Source organism: Tupaia chinensis, unplaced genomic scaffold (assembly GCF_000334495.1).
Source record: "Tupaia chinensis unplaced genomic scaffold, TupChi_1.0 Scaffold000511_1, whole genome shotgun sequence".
NCBI classification, from domain to species: Eukaryota; Metazoa; Chordata; class Mammalia; order Scandentia; family Tupaiidae; genus Tupaia; species Tupaia belangeri.
This window is the reverse complement of record NW_006160024.1, coordinates 2,068,632-2,078,730: the sequence shown is the minus strand read 5'-3', so window position 1 is coordinate 2,078,730 and position 10,099 is coordinate 2,068,632.

The window sequence follows — 10,099 nt, the reverse complement described above, 5'->3', positions numbered from 1 at the left end:
CCAAAAGGCAAGAGACCTGGTTAGAGAAAGTCAAAGTGTTCAGTCAGCGAGGGCTCCCGGGGGCAGGTCTCAACCCAGAGTTTTGCAAATTGCGCTGCAGTCTCCTGGGTGTGTGTGTGTGTGTGTGTGTGTGTGTGTGTGTGTGCTGTTTAAAGGGCCAGTAGTTTTATTTTATTTTTTCCTACGGTTGATATTCCTGTGCTAGAAGTTGAAGCCTGCCTTCTCTTTACCTAGGTAGAGGAGGCAGGTTTTGCTCTGTAGTGGAGGTCTTTCTAGGAGAGTCAGGACGGGGTCTGGTAGGGTGTCCTTCCTCATGGTTGAGAGAAACTCATGTTTCAATTGCCAGAGACAGGACTTGTAACCTGACACCTACTCTGCCTGTCCACCTCTACTGGGAAAACCCTCCCACCAGTCCCTGTGTCCCCCCTTCCGTGAATGGTGTCACAACACAGACAAAGGCCGGGTGTCTTCCCCAAAGGGAAGACCATTCAGGTGTCTGCCTGGCCATGTCCCTCACGGGCTTTTGTCCCCTTGACAATAGGCAGTTGGATATAGAACCTCCACTGGATTACACACGTAGAGCCTCAGCATGTAATACTGCCACTGAGTCTCTACTGAAACACCACGGAAATGCAGTAACAGACCCACTCATGTCCCATGGTGCAATGCACTGTGAGACCACAAACACATTCACTCTCACACTCACATTCACTCAAAGGTTATACATTCCCTCCCCACACCAACCGAATTACCAAAGTTGGCCAGAGGCCAACAATTACCAGATGGGCCTTAGCCCTGACTGCCAGTCTTGCGACCGAAGAGTGTACAGGTCTCCTCTTCCACTCTTACTGAGTGGGCTGACTGATAGGACTCTACAGATCCCCCTGGGGGTCTACCAGATTACCAGAGCTGACCACAGAAGATGCATCCAGGTCCGGAGTAAGAGTTGGTCCTTCTTTCCAACTGGAGTCCAATGATCCAGGAAGGCTCATCCCCCCGGTGGACACTCCAGTGGGGGAATCCCGTCAAACAAGCTGGGGGTGCACCTATCCCTCCGCACCGCAGTGCCCGTTCGGGGGTGGGGGGCACCCTGAGATGGGTGGCTCAAAGGGCCAGTCTGATTTTCGCTTCCTGGCCAATGCACCAAATGTTGCGGAAAAACCAGATAGCAGAGGAACAAAAAGGCAGCACTCGGAGAGACAGGGGTAACTCTTCAGTGCGGACGAATTAACACTCAAAGTCTCTGGCCCCGCTTGGGGGTCGAGCACAGTCTTTTATCAGGAAGTTGGGAAGGAGCAGTTTCCAGGGGGCTAAGGGGTAGCCTATTAGGAAGAAGCAGCCCATTGGGAAGATGTAGCCCAGAGTTCATTCTCAGGAAGAATGGGTCAGATAAGCAGGGCGTTCAGCTTCTCAAGGTCTTGGATTGTTTAATCACTTCAGAGGGGGAGAGGCAGAGGCAGAGAATTCACAGAGGCACAGAGGCCTGGAATGGCAACAGTTAGCCTTGGGCTATTCTGAGTTCTGGGCCCAGCCACGTCATTCACTCTCTAAATATATTTTTTTAATTTTTTGAAGTAATTTTAAAAATTGTCTCTGATCCTTCCTTTCCCATGCTAATTCTCACATTGCTTCCCTTTCCACATAGAACAGGAAAAGCACAGGCCTGGTCAGAAGCACAGGCCATCTACATCTGGGGGTATGCCCTGCCCCTTTTAGGGACTAGGGCAACTGAAGATTTTCTGCTTCAACTTCCCCCTCCTACCCACAATTCTACACAGGTAGGAAAACCTCTGCCTCTCTCTAATTATTGTTTGTTTTTTTTTTTTTTAATTTTTAAAGTAATTGTTGAAATCCTCTCTGATCTCTCCTTTATCTTGCTAATTCTCACCTACCCTCCTTCCCACATAGGACAGGCAAAGTACAACCCCTTTCAGAAACCATCTACTTCCGAGGAATGCCTTGCCCATTTCAGAGACTGGGGCGCCTGAAGATTTCAGCTCCAACTTCACCCTCCTACCCAGAATTCTAGGTAGGGAGGGAAACTCTTGCTTCTCTGTCTCTCCATCTCTCTCTTTAATTTTTTTTTTAAATTTTCAAAGGATTTTTAAAATCCTTGGGACCAGCAGATGACATACTGGCTACATCACTGGACTCCCATGTAATTGACGGCAGTTCGAGTCCCGGACCGGGGGCTTAAACTCACACTGGGCACGTGTACATGCATGCCCGAGATCCTGAGAGGAGAATGGAGGAGAAGGGATTGTGGCATGGCCATTTCCCCTGGGAGGTGATTTCTCACTTCCTGTCTCTCTGTCTTTCTCTGTCTTTGTGGCGAGCACACGCGCCCTATAGCAAAAACCTCTCAAAAAAAATCCTCTCTGATATCTCCTTTACCTTGCTATTTTTCACATTTCCCCCCTCCCACATAGAACAGGCAAAGCACAGTCCCTTTCAGAAGCCAACTACATCTGAGGTATGCCCTGAACCTTTCAGGGACGATGGCAGGGAAAGATTTTCTGCTCCATCTTCACCCACCTGACCAAATACTAGACAGGTAGGGCAACTTCTGTCTCCTTTCTGGCCTTCTATCTTTCATTATTCAATATTTTTTTTTAATTTAAAACTAATTTTTAAATTCCTCTCTGATCTCTCCTTTATCTTGCTAATTCTTACTTTTTCTACTTTCCCAATACTATATGCAGATCCCAGGTTCGTTTAGAAGCTGTCTACTTCAAGGTGTGCCCTGCGCCTTTACAGACTATGGCAACTGAAGATTTTTTTTGCTTCAACTTTCATTCTCCATCATCCAAACTGACAGTGCCTGTGCTCATATAATCCCCATATCTGTCCCTGACTTCTGCTGAAATGGCTGCTTGACTGCATGGACAATCTCCTTAGGGACTGAGTGTACAGCCACATCCTTGGCATTCTCTGGAAAACTAACTTTTTGCAATATGGAGAGACTGAGAATTTTCCAAATCTTAAGCTATGGATCGTTTTTGCTTAAACAAAATCCCTTCATTTATTTCTCTTTTCAAATTATTTTAAAAAATTTATTCTGTACATTTAATTACTGTATATCAACACAGTTTGTAGAAAGAATTTTCCCAGCATGAACACACTGCCTCTCACATTCTACTATGGGCAGTAAAAAGAAACCAGGCCACATCTTCAACTTTTTGCTTAGAAATCTCCTTGCCTAAATATACAATTTCATTGCTTTTAAGTTATACCTTCCATTAAGCACTAGGTCACAGTTCAGCCACTGCTATCAAGTTCTTTGCCAATTTATAACCAAGACCGTCTTTCCTCCAGCTTCCAATAGCATTTTCCTCATTTCCATCCGAGGCCTATCATAATCACCTTTAACATTCATATTCCTCCTGACAATGCTCTCAGACCATCTCAGCTTTTTTCTAGTAGCACCTTGGAACTCTTCTAGCCTGAAACAAATGCCTAGTTCCAAAGCCCCTTTATCAGGATCAGATAATTGTTACAGAAGCACCCTACTTTTAGTGCCCCAATTGGCATTAGCCTGCCTGGACTGCTGTAAGAGCATAGACTGCGTAGTTGGGAGAACAGAAATTTATTTTCTTACACTTCCGGAGGCTCGAGTCCAAGGTCAAGGTGTTAGCATAGTTGGTTTCCAGTTAGGTCTCTTCCTGCTTCCTGGTCTGTTTCTTGCTCTGACCTCACTGGTGGCCACAGTTATGTTACCTACACAAATCCTGGCTGGGCCTAGGATTTTTGTCCATGAGGCCCAGGAAGCTCTTTGGCAGTGACCTGTTGGTGGACTTGGGATAGCTAACTTTGATACAGATAGTAGTCAATACTGCCAGCTAGCGATATTCTTATAGTTATAGAGTTACATAGTTGTAGAGTAGCTAATTAGGCCACAGGGCCTCACAGCCATGTCTACCGAGGAGACCACCTTCACAACAAATTACGAACTTCTGGAAACCATCAGCCAGGGCAGGTTTGGTAAAGTGAATTTAGCATGGTATTTGCCAACTGGCACCCAGGTGGCAATTAAGGTTGTGTCTAAAGAAACCTTCCACTCCTCCTCCTGCCTGTCCAAGGTTTATCAAGAAATTAATATCTTAATGAGTTTAAACCACAAAAACATCATACGTGCCTTGGAGTCATTTGACACCAAGGACACTTTATATTTAGTAATGGAATATGCCCCTGGAGGGTCACTGGAGGACAACCTGTCGATACATGGCCCCATGACGGAGGAGGAAGCCCAGGCGGTATTCCTACAACTGGCATCGGCACTGGAATATTGCCATAACCAGTGTGTGGTCCACAGAGACCTGAAACCAGCGAATATCTTGCTGGATGGCATTGGGTCAGTAAAACTTGCCGACTTTGGAGTGAGCACCAGGTTCACCGCGGGCCAGAAGCTGGATGAATTCTGCGGCACCATCTTTTTCATGGCCCCAGAGGTGCTGAGCTGGCAGGGGTACGACGGCCCTGCAGTGGACATATGGTCGTTCGGGGTGACCTTGCATATGATGGTCACGGGAGCGATCCCATTCTGGGGTACAACACTGGAAAAGCTGCAGGAAGGCTGTGCTGCCGGCTAGCCCCCAAGATCAGGAAAAACCAAGTGGCCCCAACACTGGCAGAGGCTCAAACATGTAAGTGAGCAGCCAAGCTGCACCCTGCCTTGTGCTTATTTTTACGTCCGTGTTAGTATTGACTGACACAGCAGCATTGTGTAGTTGCGGGGTACAATGTGATGTTTGGGTATATGTATACACTGTGGAATGATTGAACCAAGCAAATTCAGATTCAAATTTCCTCTTGCCTTTTGAAAGGAGAGCAAGATGAGCTCGAGGCGCTGTGGCCACACGTGACAGCAGTGCGGGAGCAGGTGAGGCCTTCGCCACTGGAGCATGGAGTGTGCAGACCGGACGGGCTGCTCCGTGTGGGACCCCATCTGGACTGGCCCTGGCCCTGGTGGCAGTGGCCTTCAAAGGCAGCATAGACAAAGCAACAGGAGAGCTGAAAGGACAGTCTGGAGCCAGCTGAGACAGGAGAGTACCATAAACTGCCCCTTAGGCAAAAGGCCATACTGCCCTGTGTTCTTGGGGCCCTTCTCCCCTCCCCTGTCAATGATCCCCTGTGAATATTCCCCTGTGAATAAAATGTATAAATCACAAATAATTTGCTGTTTTCTATTTTGCATCCTCTCTGAACACAACTAGGCTTGAGCAGTTTCAGTAAAGTAGCAGTTGGAGTGAATCACAAATATCAAATAAAAAACTGACTTCAGAGTATTGTCAAGGTGACCCCCCCACCAATAGCAAGCCATTCTTAAAGTGGTTATGAAGGGATGAGGCAGGGCACAATGGTTGACACAGCGTCTGACCTCCCCACACTAACATCACCTTGTTACAGCCCAGGAGGGCCAGCAAGAGCCTGAGGTCTGGGCCTGTGGTATTGATGCAGAGAGGCCCACGATAGGACAATGGCATCCTGTGACCCCAACGTGGCTAGCATCAAAGGAGTGGCAGTTAAAAGAATGGCACAGGGTAATCCCTGGTGGTCAAGGGGCCACAGGCTTTTCCACTATATGGGGCGTGCTCCTGGCAGCTTACAGAGTTTCCTCAGCACTCCCTGTACAAGGCTGACTGAGGCAGGACCACTCAACAGCCTGACTTTGCAAGAGCTGCCCCAGAGCAAGCCACACATCTTGGGGTCAGAGGGAGGCTTTATGGTAAGAACAGCAGCCCAGAGTGTGGAGAAGGTGTCAAGAAAAGCAGCTTCCCTAAGAACAGTTGCAGGTTCCTAGGTACCTGATATTTCCAACTTGGGCCGTGAATTTGTAGCTTCAGAAACCCCTCAAGGAGCTCCCCCTGGGCTCCTAAGGGACCTAAGGAGTGTCCAGGAAGGTTGCAGTCCTCGTGCATGTCCAGCCACACTGTGGGCAGACGTAACTGCCATGGCCAGGGGTCATCATGGAGTCTGACCTGTCAGATAAGGTTGCCCTTCACCCTAAAAGCAGGCCAGGGGAGTGAGAGGCTGACTGGAAACAGGGTGGGGGCCTTGCCATTCCCCTTTGCTCCAGTGCTGGCTTTCTTCATGCTTCCCAGACAGTGTGTGGTCACTCAGGGATGCTCTCCTTCATTCCATGCCTGTCTCTCATCCTCCTCAGGACAAGTCCCAGGTCCTTAGTTGCCTCCCGGACTCTCCTGACCTGCCCCTGCAGACCTTTTCACCAACACCTGCCACCTGTACTTTCCACCACCCACACGCTCCCGTCCAGTGTACCACAGTCCCGACCACACCTCCAGGACTTTGCACGTGTCTTTCCTCTTCAGGAAGCCCACAGCCTGGACACCTGGCCAAGCTCTGCTGGGCTCCCCTAGAAGGATCAGATACACATCTGGCCCTGAAGACCTCACTGCCCAGTTAGGAAGACAAGTACAGAACTCTACAGAAAAGTCCCCTGGTCACAGGTACGAATGAAGAACACACTCAGCTCAGGACATGCCCACCCGCTGCTGAGGTACCAGGGGCAGCTGCTGATAGAGGAGGTTCTATCACATCTACCATATGGGCGTGACCACAGGAACTGGAGAGGAGACATTTTAGACAGAAAAAGGTGACAGACAGAACAGAAGGAGGGACCAAGACAGAGCCCCTCTTGTTTCCAGGACAATCCCCTCTGGTCATTTTGCTCTGAGTCCTCAAACTTAAACCTCTCACAGCTCAGCTCCAATGGCTGCATGTTCTGCTAGTGAGACTTTCTCTCCTCTACTGGGAGCTACAGGCCTCAGCTGGCGGGCCATTAACTGCTTCCCTGTCCCTCAGGGACCAAGTCAGGTCCAAGAACAGTAGGTGACTACAGTCTGCTGTGTTAATTCCTTGAGAATGGGGAGATGTGTGTGTACAAAGTTCGGAAAATGCTCTTCAAAACTGTCTAGGCTGTGTGGGACCTGAAGGGTAGAAACCCCACAAATCCCATAGGCTCACATCAGAAGGAAGGGAATGTGGATTGGGGGGCTCGGCAAGCCCCTCAGGGATGTCAGCCTCCAATCCAACTGTCCACTCCCAAGGGCACCAAAATCACACTTTCACATGTTCCTGACGGGTAATCAATCATCAATGCTATCAGGAAGGCACTCTCGCTATTCCCTTTGGACAGACGTGGAAACTAGGTGTTATGGTTCGGATAATGGTTTGTCCCCCAGCTGCTGGTGTTTTAGACTTGGTTCTCAATGTAATGTCCTTGGGAGGTGATGAGACCTTTTAGAGGTGAGGCCTAGCAGGTGGTGATTACATCAAGAAGGCATCACCCTCATGACTAGATTAATGCTGACTAGTGAGACCAACTTAATTCTAGCCACTGTACTAAGCGTTGAGTGTACGTGGGAGCAGGTTATTGTAAATCAGATGGCTGTCCAGGTGTCCCTTTCTGCACGTGTCCCCATTTTCTCTGCTTCTGTCAGCCACATAGTGACATAGCTGGCCTGATAACAGCCCCATGCCTTTGGACCTTCCAGCCTCCAGATTCATAATCCAAATATACTTATATCCTTTACAAATTACCCCATCTCAGAAATTTCTGTTAACAATAGAACAGTAGACTTATAAACCAAGGCACAGAAAATTTAAGTAGTCAGCTTAAGGTAACACAGCAGGTGAGAGCAGAGTTGGAAGTTATGCTCAGATGGTCTGGTCCGAGCCTATGTTCTTCACACTACGATGCCTTACTCCCTGGAGAGAAAAGCAACATCCCATAATTCCCATCACACAATCGCCATTCACATTTCTTTATAGTCACTTTTCTATTGTGCTCATATATGCATGCCAACAGAAAAATGCATCTATGGGTGCACAGACATACGTGTTACTTTATAGTTATTTTAGTGCAAGTGTGTAAATAGGCAACATGCAGATTATGACAAATCTCAATTTATTGCAGTTTGTAAATCCTGTGTTTGTGGCAACCCTGAGTCCAAATCTATCCGCGCTATAATTCAACAGCACACGCTCACCTTATGGATCTGTGTCACAGTTGGAGAATTCTCACAATTTTTCAAACGTAATTATTCCTCTATTTGTTGTGGTGATCTGTAGTCATTGCTCTCTGCTGTCCCTACTGTAATTGTTTTGAGACATCACAAATTGTGCCCATACAAGACCGAGCATGTGATCGATAAATAATGTGTGTGTTCTGACTTCTCCACCAACCAGCCAGTTCCCATCTCTCTCCCTCTCCTTGGGTCTCCCCAATCCTTGACATACAACAATACTGAAATTAGGCCAAATAATAAGCCTACAATGGCCACTAAGTGTTCATGTGAAAGAAAGATTCACACATCTCTCACTCTAAATCAAAAGCCTGGAATAATTAAGCTTGTTGAGGTAGGCATGTCACAGACTGATGTAGTCCAAAAGCTAGGCCTGTCGCACCAAATAGTATCCAAGTTGTGAATGCAAAGGGAACTTTCCTAAAGGAAAATAAAAGTGCTATTATGGTGTAGAGTTAATATACCACTCGAAAGAAGCCAGATCCCACATGACTAGCATTTTTTGATTCCCTGGCTGACTGTCTGGGAGCATGGCAGGCGTGTATGCAAGTGCCCCAGACCTGATGGGGTGAATGATTAGAGAAAGCGTGTCTTAGCATGGCCAGATGTGGAGGGTACCTCTCTCTCTCTCTCTTTCATGTACAGGCACATTCACTGTCATAAATCAAGGGGCAAAAACTTCTACCCCAACGAACACAAACTTAAGAAATAAAACAGGCCACTGCTGATATGGAGTAAATTTCAGTGGTCAGGATAGAAGATCAAAGGTGTAATGCCAGATACACTCAACGAAAGGTTTTCAGTAGATGAATCAGCCATCTATTGGAGAGAAGATACCATCTATGTCTTTGAAACTAAAGAGAAGTTGCTGCCTGGCCTCAAAATTCCAAGGACAGGTTGACACTTGTGTTAGGTGCTAACACAACTGGGGGCTTGACATTAAAGCCAGTGTTCATTTACCATTCCCTAAATTCTAAGGTCCATAAGAATTATGTTAAGTCTCAGGGACCAGCAGTTAACGTAATGGCTATGTCACTGGACTCCCATGTAGTAGACCGCACGCAGTTCGAGTCCCAGACCTGGTGGCTTAAACTCACACCAGGCGCGTGTGCGTACATGCCCAAGATCCAGAGAGGAGAATGGAGAAGGGATTGCGGCATGACCATCCCCCCTTGGGGGTGATTTCTCGCTTTCTGTCTCTCTGTCTCTGTCTTTCTGGCGAGCATACCTGCCCTATGGCAAAAACCTCTCCAAAAAAAAAAAAAAAAGAATTATGTTAAATCTCTTCAGCCTGTACTATATAACGGAAGAACAAAGCCCAAATGATGGTATATTGATTTACAGAATAATATACTGAATAGTTTTAGTCTACTGTTAAACACTAAGGTTCAAAAAAGAAAAAAGGCTTCAACATAATAGTGCTCATTGACAATATGCTGATTTGGGTCACATTGTTTTCATGACTGCTTATATCACATTTATTCTGCAGCCCATGGAGCAAGGAGTTATTTTGACTTTCAAGTCCTATTATTTGAGAAATCCATTAAACACTGTAGCCATCATAGAAAGTGATCTAATCTGAAAGGTATGGGAAAAGTATACTGAAAACCTTTTAGAAAGTATTTACCATACTAGATGCCTTGAGAACATACCAGGAAATGAAAACATCTAGATCAACAAGAGTTTAAAAAGTTGATTCCAAGGTCTGGCAGGTGGCGTGGTGGTTAACGGCACTGGATCCCCACATGGTTGACCACAGTTTGAGTCCCATGCCTGGTAGCTTGCTTTCTCAGTTTTTCTCTCTCATCAATTAAAAAAAATTATTTTAATTTTTAACTAATTAATTAATTTACATTTATTCACTGTGCATTATCACAGAATACAAAATGTGATTTCCCATCCAGAATATACTGCATAGTGGCTTAATCATACATGTTATTGTCAATAATTTTCCATTTCTAGTTTCAGATATATATATATATCTCCCCCTATTTCTCATCCTCTTCCATTCCCAACCCTCATCCCACACTATCTCAGTTGTCTACAGTTGTTTA